Source organism: Vanessa atalanta, chromosome 15 (genome assembly GCF_905147765.1).
Source record: "Vanessa atalanta chromosome 15, ilVanAtal1.2, whole genome shotgun sequence".
NCBI classification, from domain to species: Eukaryota; Metazoa; Arthropoda; class Insecta; order Lepidoptera; family Nymphalidae; genus Vanessa; species Vanessa atalanta.
Window position 1 is genome coordinate 8,206,050 of NC_061885.1, and position 12,046 is coordinate 8,218,095.

Genomic DNA, 12,046 nt, shown 5'->3' on the forward strand with positions numbered 1-12,046 from the left:
ATTACATTGCGCTATAAGTTCTTTCAATAAGTGCTTACTAGTCTCATATCTGCCAGTTATGATGGTCACGTTTTTATGTGTGTGTCAATCTTAATACGTCATGGTTTGAAGGTGCGATCTAAGCCAATAATCGTCTTTTGTTTTAGTCAACTCAACTGTACTATCATAAATTAATTTATAATTTATAAGTTTACTATATATTATCTATTAAGAGATGGCCCAGTGGTTAGAACGCGTGCATCTTAACCGATGATTTCGGGTTCAAACCCAGGCAGGCACCACTGAAATTTCATGTGCTTAATTTGTGTTTATAATTCATCTCGTGCTCGGCGGTGAAGGAAAACATCGTGAGGAAACCTGCATGTGTCTAATTTCAACGAAATTCAGCCACATGTGTATTCCGCCAACCCGCATTGGAGCAGTGTGGTGGAATATGCTCCAAACCTTCTCCTCAAAGGGAGAGGAGGCCTTTATCCCAGCAGTGGGACATTTACGGGCTGCTTATGTATATATTATCTGTCTGTCTGGACTTGTTTTTGCGCTTTATAGTTAACCGTGATTTGATACTAAAGTGAATTGAAATCTGTCACGGATTATTTTTGAGGAGAGGCTTGGAGCTTATTTATCTATATCGATGCGAGTTTATAAATACAAAAGTGTATCTCACGACAATGTCTTTTATAGTGCGGAGAAGATTCGTAAATAAAAAAAAAAAAACAAAATTCTTATCTCGGTTTGAACCAGCAACCTTCGGCTTAGATTCGCGTATTCTACCCACAGCGTCATCTTGGTTCTAGGCTATTTTCAATGGAATATAACTTTAAATGATAATACAGAACGTCCATTGCAATTATTGAAGTTAGTTAATTTTTTATTGTACCAAGTTTAATAAAATGTTTAACGATAAAACTTTCTTAGCTTAATTTCTCGTAACGACTGAAAGACCTCTAAAACTTTTGAGACGTAATTGGTTGTCTAGTAGTTCGAAAGTACTTATTCAGTTGATATTTGATTAGATTTTAGAATATTATCGAATAAAATGATCTTAGCTTTGCTATTTAATTAGATTTGTAGTAGGCAATTATCTAAAGTAATAAATTCCCTCAGACGTTTGTACATTTTGTTTAATAATAAACCTTATATTAAAAATGTTATTATATAATTTTTTTATTTAACGGTGATGCGTAAAATATCTGTTTCTTTTATTTATTTGACGGGCTTTGTTTAAGCCCGGCTGGGTAGGTACCACCCACTTATCGTATATACAAGTAAGTAAGTAAGTAAGTAATACATTGTACTGTAATGTTGTGTTCCGATTTTAACTGTGAATGAGCATTTGTAATTAAAGGCACATGGGACATAACTTCTTAGAATAAGTGAATATTTATCCGGACCGCGATGTACTATGTATGTTTTTAATTCATTGCTAATAAATTTACAACAGTCATAGTGATGTTTAAATTAATATTCTCGTACATATAAGGAACTAATAAATTAGTGGATTTTTTAGTGTAGACTTACATATAAGGAGTTGTAAAACCATTGGAGTATTTTGATATTATTTTGTTTGAGTGTTAATATTTATTGATGATATTAAAAAGAGTTTTTATTTAACCTCCTTTGTTATATCTGGATTAAAATGAGCAATTCGTTTTAAAACCACATTTAGTTGAAATTTAGTGCACAGTATTCGTACTAACATTAATTCTCATTTTCAAAGAAATACTATAAATTTATGAAAATATTTATTAAAATAATACCCACGTAGTAATTATGTAGACTTTAGATTTAATTAATTTTTTTTTATTTTTATTTTAGACAGCCCTCTTCTATCTGGTACACTAGATTTGGCGCACAGAACTATACTTTAGCTCAGCAAGACTTTAATGGAGTTAATTATAAGTTTCATCCACTACACCTGTGACAAGATACAGGATGGTCTTGCGACTGAGGGCTTGGGTCGAGAGCTTGCCGGCTGATGTCCCGCGGGTTTTGCGGACTTAATTAGTACGTAATCCGATTATATTTTTATAGTTCGACTAAATCGGAGCATTTAATAAATGAGGCTGTATGTATCTCATAAGTTCATATTATTTATGGACTACATATAATCATATAAAATATATTTTCGGTGAATGTAAACAGGTTTTTTTTTTTAAATTATTATAACATTTTTCAGTTGCATTCAATGGTATGTTCGTATTCAGATTTTTCTTCAGTTAATATCATAATAGTTGTTTAAACACAATTCAACAGCTAACTAGTTACAGAAACGCGATTTGTACTCGACCAAGATCAAGCTGTTAAGTTTTCCAATTCGAACATCGACTCACTATCGAGTCGTTAATCAATCCACTCTAAAATCCTAACATATCAATGCTTCAATTGCAATCTCTGCATCCTTATGTATACACATGTTTCTTCAAATTTATTTTCATTTATAATATTTGGGATGTCCTCCGGATGATTTTTTTCAACAGAGAATAGCAAGCTATAAAGCAGACATCATATACATATATATGTGCTTGAGTGTGTGCGTTAACACAGGCGTACTTTCTATTGCCTTACTCTCGTAATATAATCCGACGGGACGGTAATCTGTCACGAACGGAGAGAGTTCAGGCCCGGGAACAACGGTTTTAGGAGTTTTCAACTTCCAAGTTGGTAATAAAACTCCAGGTTGCTGTTGAGTACATGACACAAAAAAAAAAAAAAACTTTCTGGTTTGAACTCAAGGTCCTGGGTTCATTCCCAGTCAGATTTAGCCGCAGACTTATTAGCTAGTTGCTAACGAGACAGAAGCCTAACATATAAAGTGTTTGACTGATATGTGAACTCGAAGTACCTTCTATAAATAGACGTATAATATTTCCAATTAACCACAGAGAAATGCTTTTGAGTAACCGTTCAAATACGTCATCATTAAATATTAATGGATTTTGAAGCCGTAAATGAAAGCAATATTCGATCAGCGTTCTATCACTTGCGCCGCGGAGTTTTAATATCTATGCAAAATAGGCTCGATCTGTGCTTATAACATTATATGGACTATCACTATCATTCTTACTATGGATTCGGCAGTGCTCTTTATTTTACTTCATATCTAATTCGTGAGATGTTATTAGCTGATATAAGCGATACGCTACTTTGAAGTGTATCCTTTAAAGACTATAATCGTTATTATTAAAAATGTCGCATATCACTTTTTGACATTGCACGATCGTGTTCTGCGATGAATTTCGAGTTGAGGGTAAAATATAATTGAAGTTAATTAAAGATATACTATAATATTTATTAACTACAACATAGCACGCTTGAATAATAAATGAGATATAATTGTATATGTTTATTACGTGTAATATATGAATGTAAATAATTTTGTAATGCGGATTAAATGGTATAAGAAATTTTATAGGTTTATAGATATAAGAAACGTACTGTTATACTAAAATACAGATATTATCCGCGGCGTGTGTGTGCGTGAGTGTGGGCTTCCGAAACTTATCATATATCACACAGGATATTCTAGTGGTTCCGAAGAATGTAAGTTAAAAAAACAATAAATAAAATACTCCATAGCTAATAGGCTAAGTTTTTATGCGACAACCTCGCAAGAGTACAACTGTGGCTTATTTTTTTTTTTTAAGACGATAAAAAGGTATAAATGAATATAGTCAGCCAGTCTGTTTCGCATGCTCTGGCATTTAGTTTTAATATTTATTGATGATATTAAAAAGAGTTTTTATTTAACCTCCTTTGTTATATCTGGATTAAAATGAGCAATTTGTTTTAAAACCACATTTAGTTGAAATTTAGTGCACAGTATTCGTACTAATGGAAAATTAAATTTGTACTCTGACTTTCTCGATCTTATTATGAAGATAGAAGCTTATTCTTGAAATGTATTTATCTAACAATTACTTATTATTTGTGTGTATTTAAGATATAAATTGTTGCTATGATATTAAAATAAATATTTACAATTCTAGACGAAAAGAGTACAACTGTAGACTAGTGTAATTTTTTTTCTATGTTTTTCTAAGATTTTTTTTTACTCAAAACCACTTCCATCACTAACTGCAGTTTGTTCAATGTTCTCGACTTGTCCGGATATATTTCATTTAGTAACAAATCAGAATTAAAATGACGTCATTTGTTGATCGAGTTGATGACATCGTTTTTTAATCATGAAAGTCTTTAACGTATCTGTAAAAGATAGATACGATTTGTGTCTATTATAATCTTCCGTCCAAAGTTTACTAAAATTTGAGTTTACTACTCATTCTTATAATAAACTATATCGTCGAAGGTATACAATACATCAATATATAATCAAACCTCATTGCTTAATCTTACAATGATTAAATACAAGATAAAAGAAAAAAAAAACAAATAAATATGTATATAATATTTCATAAATATAAATATTTTATTTAATAGTATAATCCAATTAAATTGTAAAGACCATCCGGACTAGGCAATTAACCCACACATTGATTATATTTTAAAGATATTGGTACACATGTAATTATTTAAAGTTGACATATTTTTTAAATGTGTTCTATTATCGCCAAGTAATGGGATTCTTATCCTATAATTAATCGAAAGTTTAATGGAAATAAAGCCGAGTGGATCCAGTACTTAAATTTGAGCGTGCTATCTAAATTCGTGGGTATATATATTTTTCTAGTACAATTAGTCTGTTTTAATACTGATAGTCGAGATATACTAATGAACGAACTAGTATCAAAATATTTCCAGGCGTCAGGCTGACGAGCGGCCTATTATGAACGTTATATGTAAATGTATTAGGATTAGAAAAAAAAATTAGCAATTAATAGGGTTAGTATCTACCCAGACGGGCTTGTGAAAAACCCTACCACCGAGTAAATAAATAAATCATCAGAAAGGCCTTTAAAATGTTTTTCACTTTTATCCTCCATAGTGGGCGTGATAATCGCGGAATATCAGAAAAAAAAGATACATTTTTATTGCTCAGTATACTATTATTTAATTTCCCAGTACAAATACAAAAAATATAATATTAGGTTAGGTTGATTGACTTAGATTGAGAGCCAATAGGTTAGACGTGATAAGATGAATGAATCAGTTGTCAGCACGTTTTTTCGACACACTACCCTATTCGGCACTACCCGCTCTTGACATAAATATTCGATTATAAATAAACAATTTCTTATGATAAAAATCACAACAATTATCAGACCTGATACAAACAATTGATCACAAACAACACGAACGCCATTAAAAATAATCACACTATGATTAATACTAAATCTCCCTCTGAAATTATTATCAACGCACCGTCATATATGTATACGTATATATAACGTTCTCAACTTTGGTGCCTCATTGACGATATACTATTTACATCACCGATATTTATTGGCGACGTAAACGGTTATTTAATTTAACAATTTAAAATAAAATTCCTTCCTATTTTAAATAAAGATTTCCTATATCCGATAACGATAAGGGTGTCGTTGCATGCTTATCTAATTGAAAAGTTATTCTATCATTTAATATTTAATACATTTGTTGTATAATATTGCATGCAAAGAGGCATGCAGAGCTTGGTTTAACATTTTAGTATCTACACATAAATATGCAAATAAAATATTCAGCATATTTTATATTCAATAAATAATGCTTAGTACTTTTTATTCTTATGTTTTATAAGGGATTTTATTTTTCTTTTTTATGGCTATTGATAGATTAAATAAAAAAGAACGCTATTTTCCATCGTACATGTTAGTATAGCATTTCGTTTGGACGAGTTGTTAGAAGTTATTATGATCGAATTTCAAACACTGGGCGAATACTATTACAAAATAATGTGTGTACGATTATTGAAAAAAATTGTGTGGTTAGTCCCTTGAGATTTGAGTCTTTATTACGTCGTGTAATAAATGCGTGATATTATTATGTACTTTCAAGTACAAATGTATTGCTTGGGATTCGTGTAGGCAATTATTTAATTAACAATACACGCATCTGATGAGCTAATATAACTTTATATATATAGATGAGCTTGGATGGTCCATTAGATAGATTGCATTTCTTTTCTATACCTTGTAAGCGAAGATCGTCGGTACAAAGTCGGGCAAAGGAAAATTATCTGAAATATACTCTTCCGCATGTCATCCGACAATCCGCAGTTGATTATCGTCTTCGTTTATCGTTGATTTGAGTATTTACCTAACAATGAGAGTATTACTGTTGAACTTTATTGTAAGAATAAACTCCAAATTCACCGCAAAACACGAAAGTAAACTGATAGAATTCGATTTGCAACATTTAATATAATAATTATAAAATTTATAGGATATACGTATCAAAATGGCCCATCACCGAATGTTCAGTTATGAGAACTGATTAATTATTCACCCATATATAAAGTATATTGGAAGTTATATAGAATATAGGAAGTATTTGCGTATCGTGCGTTCTGTACTGATTTATACCAATATACTATATTTTTTATTGGTAGTTTTTTTTTATTTACTCTTCTATGATATGTTTTAGAGTTTCAATTCAATCTAATTGTAGCTTTTAAGATTTGTTGCTGGCATGTGCGTGGATATTTCTGGTATAGCGTCATCAACGTACTTGTATAAAATAATTGTTTGCACAAAATTTATTAAAACAATTGGGATACCTCTCTCGCTAAAGTAGTTAAGTGGGTATTTATTACGTTCAGAAAAATATCAATAAATGAAAGCATATTACTGAAATAATGGAATTAAAAGTATATATTTTAATTTATAATTTACTGTTGATAAACAAAAAAGTCGGTAAACTACTGGGCAAAGACCTCCTTTCTTGTAAAGGCTTGGAGCGTGTTTGGCGACACTCCCCCAGTTTTGGTCGATGAATATATCAATGGCAGAAATTCATCCAACACCCAACACATCCGGGATTTTGCTTTTTTCTTAATATTTGTAGACAAACAGGTAGACGGGCCATCTGATGGGAAGTATTTACCTTTATCCGTTTTTTTTACATTTCCAATGCACCACCTGCCTTGGGAACTAAGATTTTATGATATATAATGAATGACTAGTTCCCAGAAGTGCTGCACAAATTCACATGAAAATTAAAAGGTTTTATATGTACAAAATCTTCAGATTTATGTTTCCTAGGCACTGGGTCATTTCGAGTTATGTTAGTTCAATTAATTTAAAATATTAATTCATATGCATTGTATTAAGCAATTTTTATTACTTTGAATGCGTTATAAAAACAAGTTTTTTTATTGCCGTAACGATGATATATTGCGTCTTGTTATTAAACATCGGCCCTAATAAATTAATTCTAACCGTAGGCCCTGGAGGGAACTTTAAAAGTCCGCCGACGAAATTGATATTAACTTAATTTAATAGTTTCCGGGATGAGTGAAAATATGGTGCGACATCAAAGACTAAATTGAAAAACATTATTTTAAGATCGGAAATAGGAATTCTTCTTTCAGGCGGAAGTCTAGGCAGAATTATCGCGGTCATCTTTTCGGCAGCAGTTCACTTAACAGTTGCCGTCCTTAACGTTCTGCGGGTAAACGTTCACGACTAGACACGTGACTGAAAAAAAATCAAATATATTAACTTCAGAATTTGGACCTTTTAGATGCTTCAAAATATATGTGGCAGATTTTCATTTGAAACATGTAGGTACCTCACGATGATTTTACGAGAACCAGAGAGAACGAGACGTATTATAATCAAAAAAAAAAAACATAAGAACAAAGTGGCGCTTACTCGGTATAGAACCGCAATCAGGACTATCTCTGCTCTCCTACGTTATAATTACAAATGCTTGCTCAATTTGTATAATTGAAACAATAAGTATCTGTTACGCAGTGACAGGAAAAAGTACCACTTATCAACTATGTACTTATATGTAAATATATTTGTGTGTACTATAATATATCCTTCATAGTCAAATTATTTGTTTTAATAATGATTCCTTACAGAAACAATGAAAAAGGTTATTCATTTTTTATGATGCAAGTTTTTTAAAGCTTATTTATCTCCTGTTCAGATCCTGCATTCCTTGCTAATATATGTGATTTAAAAAGAGTTTAGCATGCTCCGCATTTTAGATACTGACCGTTTGAATATAAATCATTCGAAATTAAGTTGTCAATGTTTTATAATACACTAACAAGCCATCAATGTAAGAGGCGGTTACAGTCACGAGAAGTCTCAATAAATTATTTGATGTTTATCGTGTAATAGAGAAATATTGTCATTTATATGTACTTACAAAAATTGTTACAAGTATTAGTACTAGATGTGTTATATTAGTCTACTTTTGCTAAATTATTAGTACATAGAATATAATCAAAAAAATCCTTTTATAGTTTTACAAGCAATTGTATTTGGTTCAAAGATGGTCATTAAACGATAAAATGTCGAAAATAGACATAAAATGTACGTGGAAATTACCCCAGTGCTTATAAATATTGGTATTTTTCAGTAGTAAATTCGTGCAGGTAGTATAATTATTCACTCTCAAATACCCCTTATTTCCTGTACAAAATAACTTTTAACATCTCAATAATAATCTCATAAGTGTTTCACATACGTGTTATAATATATCAATATGAAATTATCTTAAAAACGCATTAAAGATGAACGTATATGTAAAGCATCGAAAAGTTTAAAATTATCAATCTTAAGATTCCAGAGCCGTGCGTGCTATATTTATCAGCTGTCATTAAATCTGGGTCGGCGTAATAAATTACATGGTCACTAATTTAAGAATTACACAATATCGATCAGGGAATAGCCCGTTGCAACTGCATTTCTGTTACAAGCTTTGCACGCTGATTTACTTATAAATTTGAGTATATTTATTTTTTGGCAAGATTTTCAATTCCGGCTCTATTTCTGCTTCTTAAACTAGGACTGAGTAAGAAAATAGTCTAAGAGATCGTGACATATAATGAACTTAAAATATTTACTTTATTTTTTATTTTTCTAATAAAAACTCCTACGAGCACTTTTATTTACTTTAAAGCCGTATACCTACTGAATAATACTAATGTTATTTTAAAACAATTTAAATGAAATTTTTTAATTTAAACTACCAACTAAATTTGTAAAACGTCAAACCACATTTAATTAGGGCACTTAGGTAGTATAGTAATATTTAATTATAGTCATAATTATTTTGTAAACTCATTTATATAAGCTTACTTTTGTAATATTTGCCTATTGCGACATTAAATTGTGATTAGTAAATTTTAGTGCAACATATTTTATTAAACTAAATGCAGATGATATATTATACATCATCATCATTCTCTTTCCCTTAACTCAATTTTACTTGGGGTCGGCGCAGCATGTCTTCTTCCATACTTCTCTGTCGGACGTCACCTCACAAGTAACATTATTTCTAACCATATCGTCTTTCACACAATCCATCCATCGTTTCTTTGGTCGTCCCCTACCTCTATATCCATCCATATCCATTCTCAAAACCTTTCTCACAACATGGTCCTCATTCCTCCGCTTAACATGCCCATACCATGACAGCCGGTTTCCAGATAGCTTCTCGGTTACCGGTGCCACTTTCAAACTTCCTCTTATGTACTCATTCTTACTTTTATGATATATTATACAGAGTGTAGAAAAAGACAATAATATATTTATCATATTTATTTTCACAGATTTCTTTGTTAAGTGATTTTTAGTCGTCCAAAATATGAAATCATATTATTACTGAAGAGTAGCTTACGGAAATGAACATATCGAGAATTATCATGAAAATTACAATAGTACTGCAAACTGTGATCTCTCATACTCCTGTAATTTCTCACATTGACTAGCACATTCTCCATACTGACCATATTATTACCGTTGCTTGGCCATCTGTCTTCTGAACGCTATAAATTGACTATAATTCGCTGTGATATTTGTTCCCGTGATTACGTTGTCATATTTTGGCTAGCTCACTCGCCGTAACATAACAATAGAATATATTGCTTGTCTCTCGTCTGTTCTGAAAGCTATAAATTGTCTTTAATTTGCTTGTATCTACAATAAAGCTGGCTCACTTTAGCCAGCTCACTCTCCGCACTGACATAGAAACATGTTATTATTTATAAATTAAGTGTCTTCTGCAAGTTCTCAATAAACTGACAAAGTTCGAGTAGGACACGCACACGAAGGGTTCTATCAATAAAAACGGCAAAAAATCATATCTGTTGTATGGGATACTTAAATATTTATTTTATTTTGTTTTTAGTATTTGTTGTTATTGCGGCAACAGAAATATATCATCTGTAAAAAATCAAGCTAACTATCACGGTTCAGGAGATACAGCTTGATGATAGACGGACAGTCGGACAGAACGCGGAGTCTCAGTAATAGGGTCCCTTTTAACCTTTGGGTATGGAATCCTAAAAACTGATAAGTTTGTTCGATTTATTTTAGACAATCACACAAAATTTTAGGCGTTCGTTTAGGTGTTCCGTCTATCTATAAATATAATATTCTCATCTTGATTCTACGTTGACTGTACAAGAACAATAAATTCAAAATTAATCAATACTCAATATCTTTCTATGTAATGGAGATGACGTGTCAATATAAACAATATTGGAACATTGCCAATGCGTGAGAATTCTACGTTTCGATATGAATAACGCATTGATTTAAAACAACGTTATAATGTCATGTGAACATTATGTCATTGACCTCGTTTCATCTTATAACCCTATTACAATACAAGAGTACATATAAACGAACCCAGATTTATATATTCTATGCAATTTGCTAATAGCTCTGCTATATTATGCACTACGAGTTGTTCTTTATTTAAAATACAACACTGCCATTTAAATTTTCCACATTCAAAAATCCTTTCTTATATTATCAATCCACTATGAATACCACAAATTAATTATTTAATGCATACTAATAAAACTAAATTTGAAATTTGTTAATCTAACAAAATCATTCAATTGCATGAGGTGATGATATTTAATGTAACCAATGATATAACGCCAATTCAAATGCAAGTCAAAATTGTTTAATTGTCGCTACTCCTTATTTGGTAAGAATAGTAGAATAGGTCATACATTGACTTAGTGCGCATAATATGAATATTTAAACGAATAGTTACACGTACAAATTAAAAAGGTACCTCATAAAACTGACTCTGGGAAGTTAATACGAAGCGGTATGATAACAGTAATAACGAACACTTATTTGAAAGGTAATATAATCGATTGCTACTGGCATTAATTTCTTAAGATTATTTTGTCCCAATTAGCTACAGATAAGTATGACTTATGTTGCGCTATTTCCTCTCCGAGTATAACTAAATTGCTGTATCAATACTACTAATTTTATTAGTTGAAGGTTACATAACAGTTTTAATGTGAAAGTTAGTGAGTTATTAATATTTTTATTTTATAGGTAGGTGAACTCGCAAATGGGCCACCCAATGACAAATTGGCTACTTCCGCCCGTATACGTTGGCGTTGTAAGAAGTGTTAAGCATTTTTTATATGACCTTGGGAGTGAAGATTTTATGTCCCTTATCTAAGGTTACACTGGCTAACTCCCCCTTCAAGTCGGAACACAATATCATAGTTGATGGGCTGCTTAATATGTCATACATATATATGAAATACAAATTATACTAATATTTATTTTTATTACCAGTTTTAAAGAACGAGGTGGGATTGTTTTTTTTATTTTTTAGGTTGACTACCACCACCCATGGATATCTGCAACACAGGGAGGAGGTGCGTTGCTGGCTTTTAAGAAATAAGTACGCTCTTGAAGGTTCCCCAGCCGAATCGGTTCGGAAAAACGGCAAACGAAAGCTGGTTCCACAGAGTGCTTGTGCAAGGCAGATTCGCGCTGTTGTGGCTCTTCGGACATCGAGGTGCTGCCAGTGAAACTTGGAATTTTGACACAATATCCACAGGTGAAATTCAACAGACGGGATTAATCCAAACAATTCCCCTTGAAAAATACGGTAGAAGATGCAGAGATTGTTGATCTCTACGCAAAGT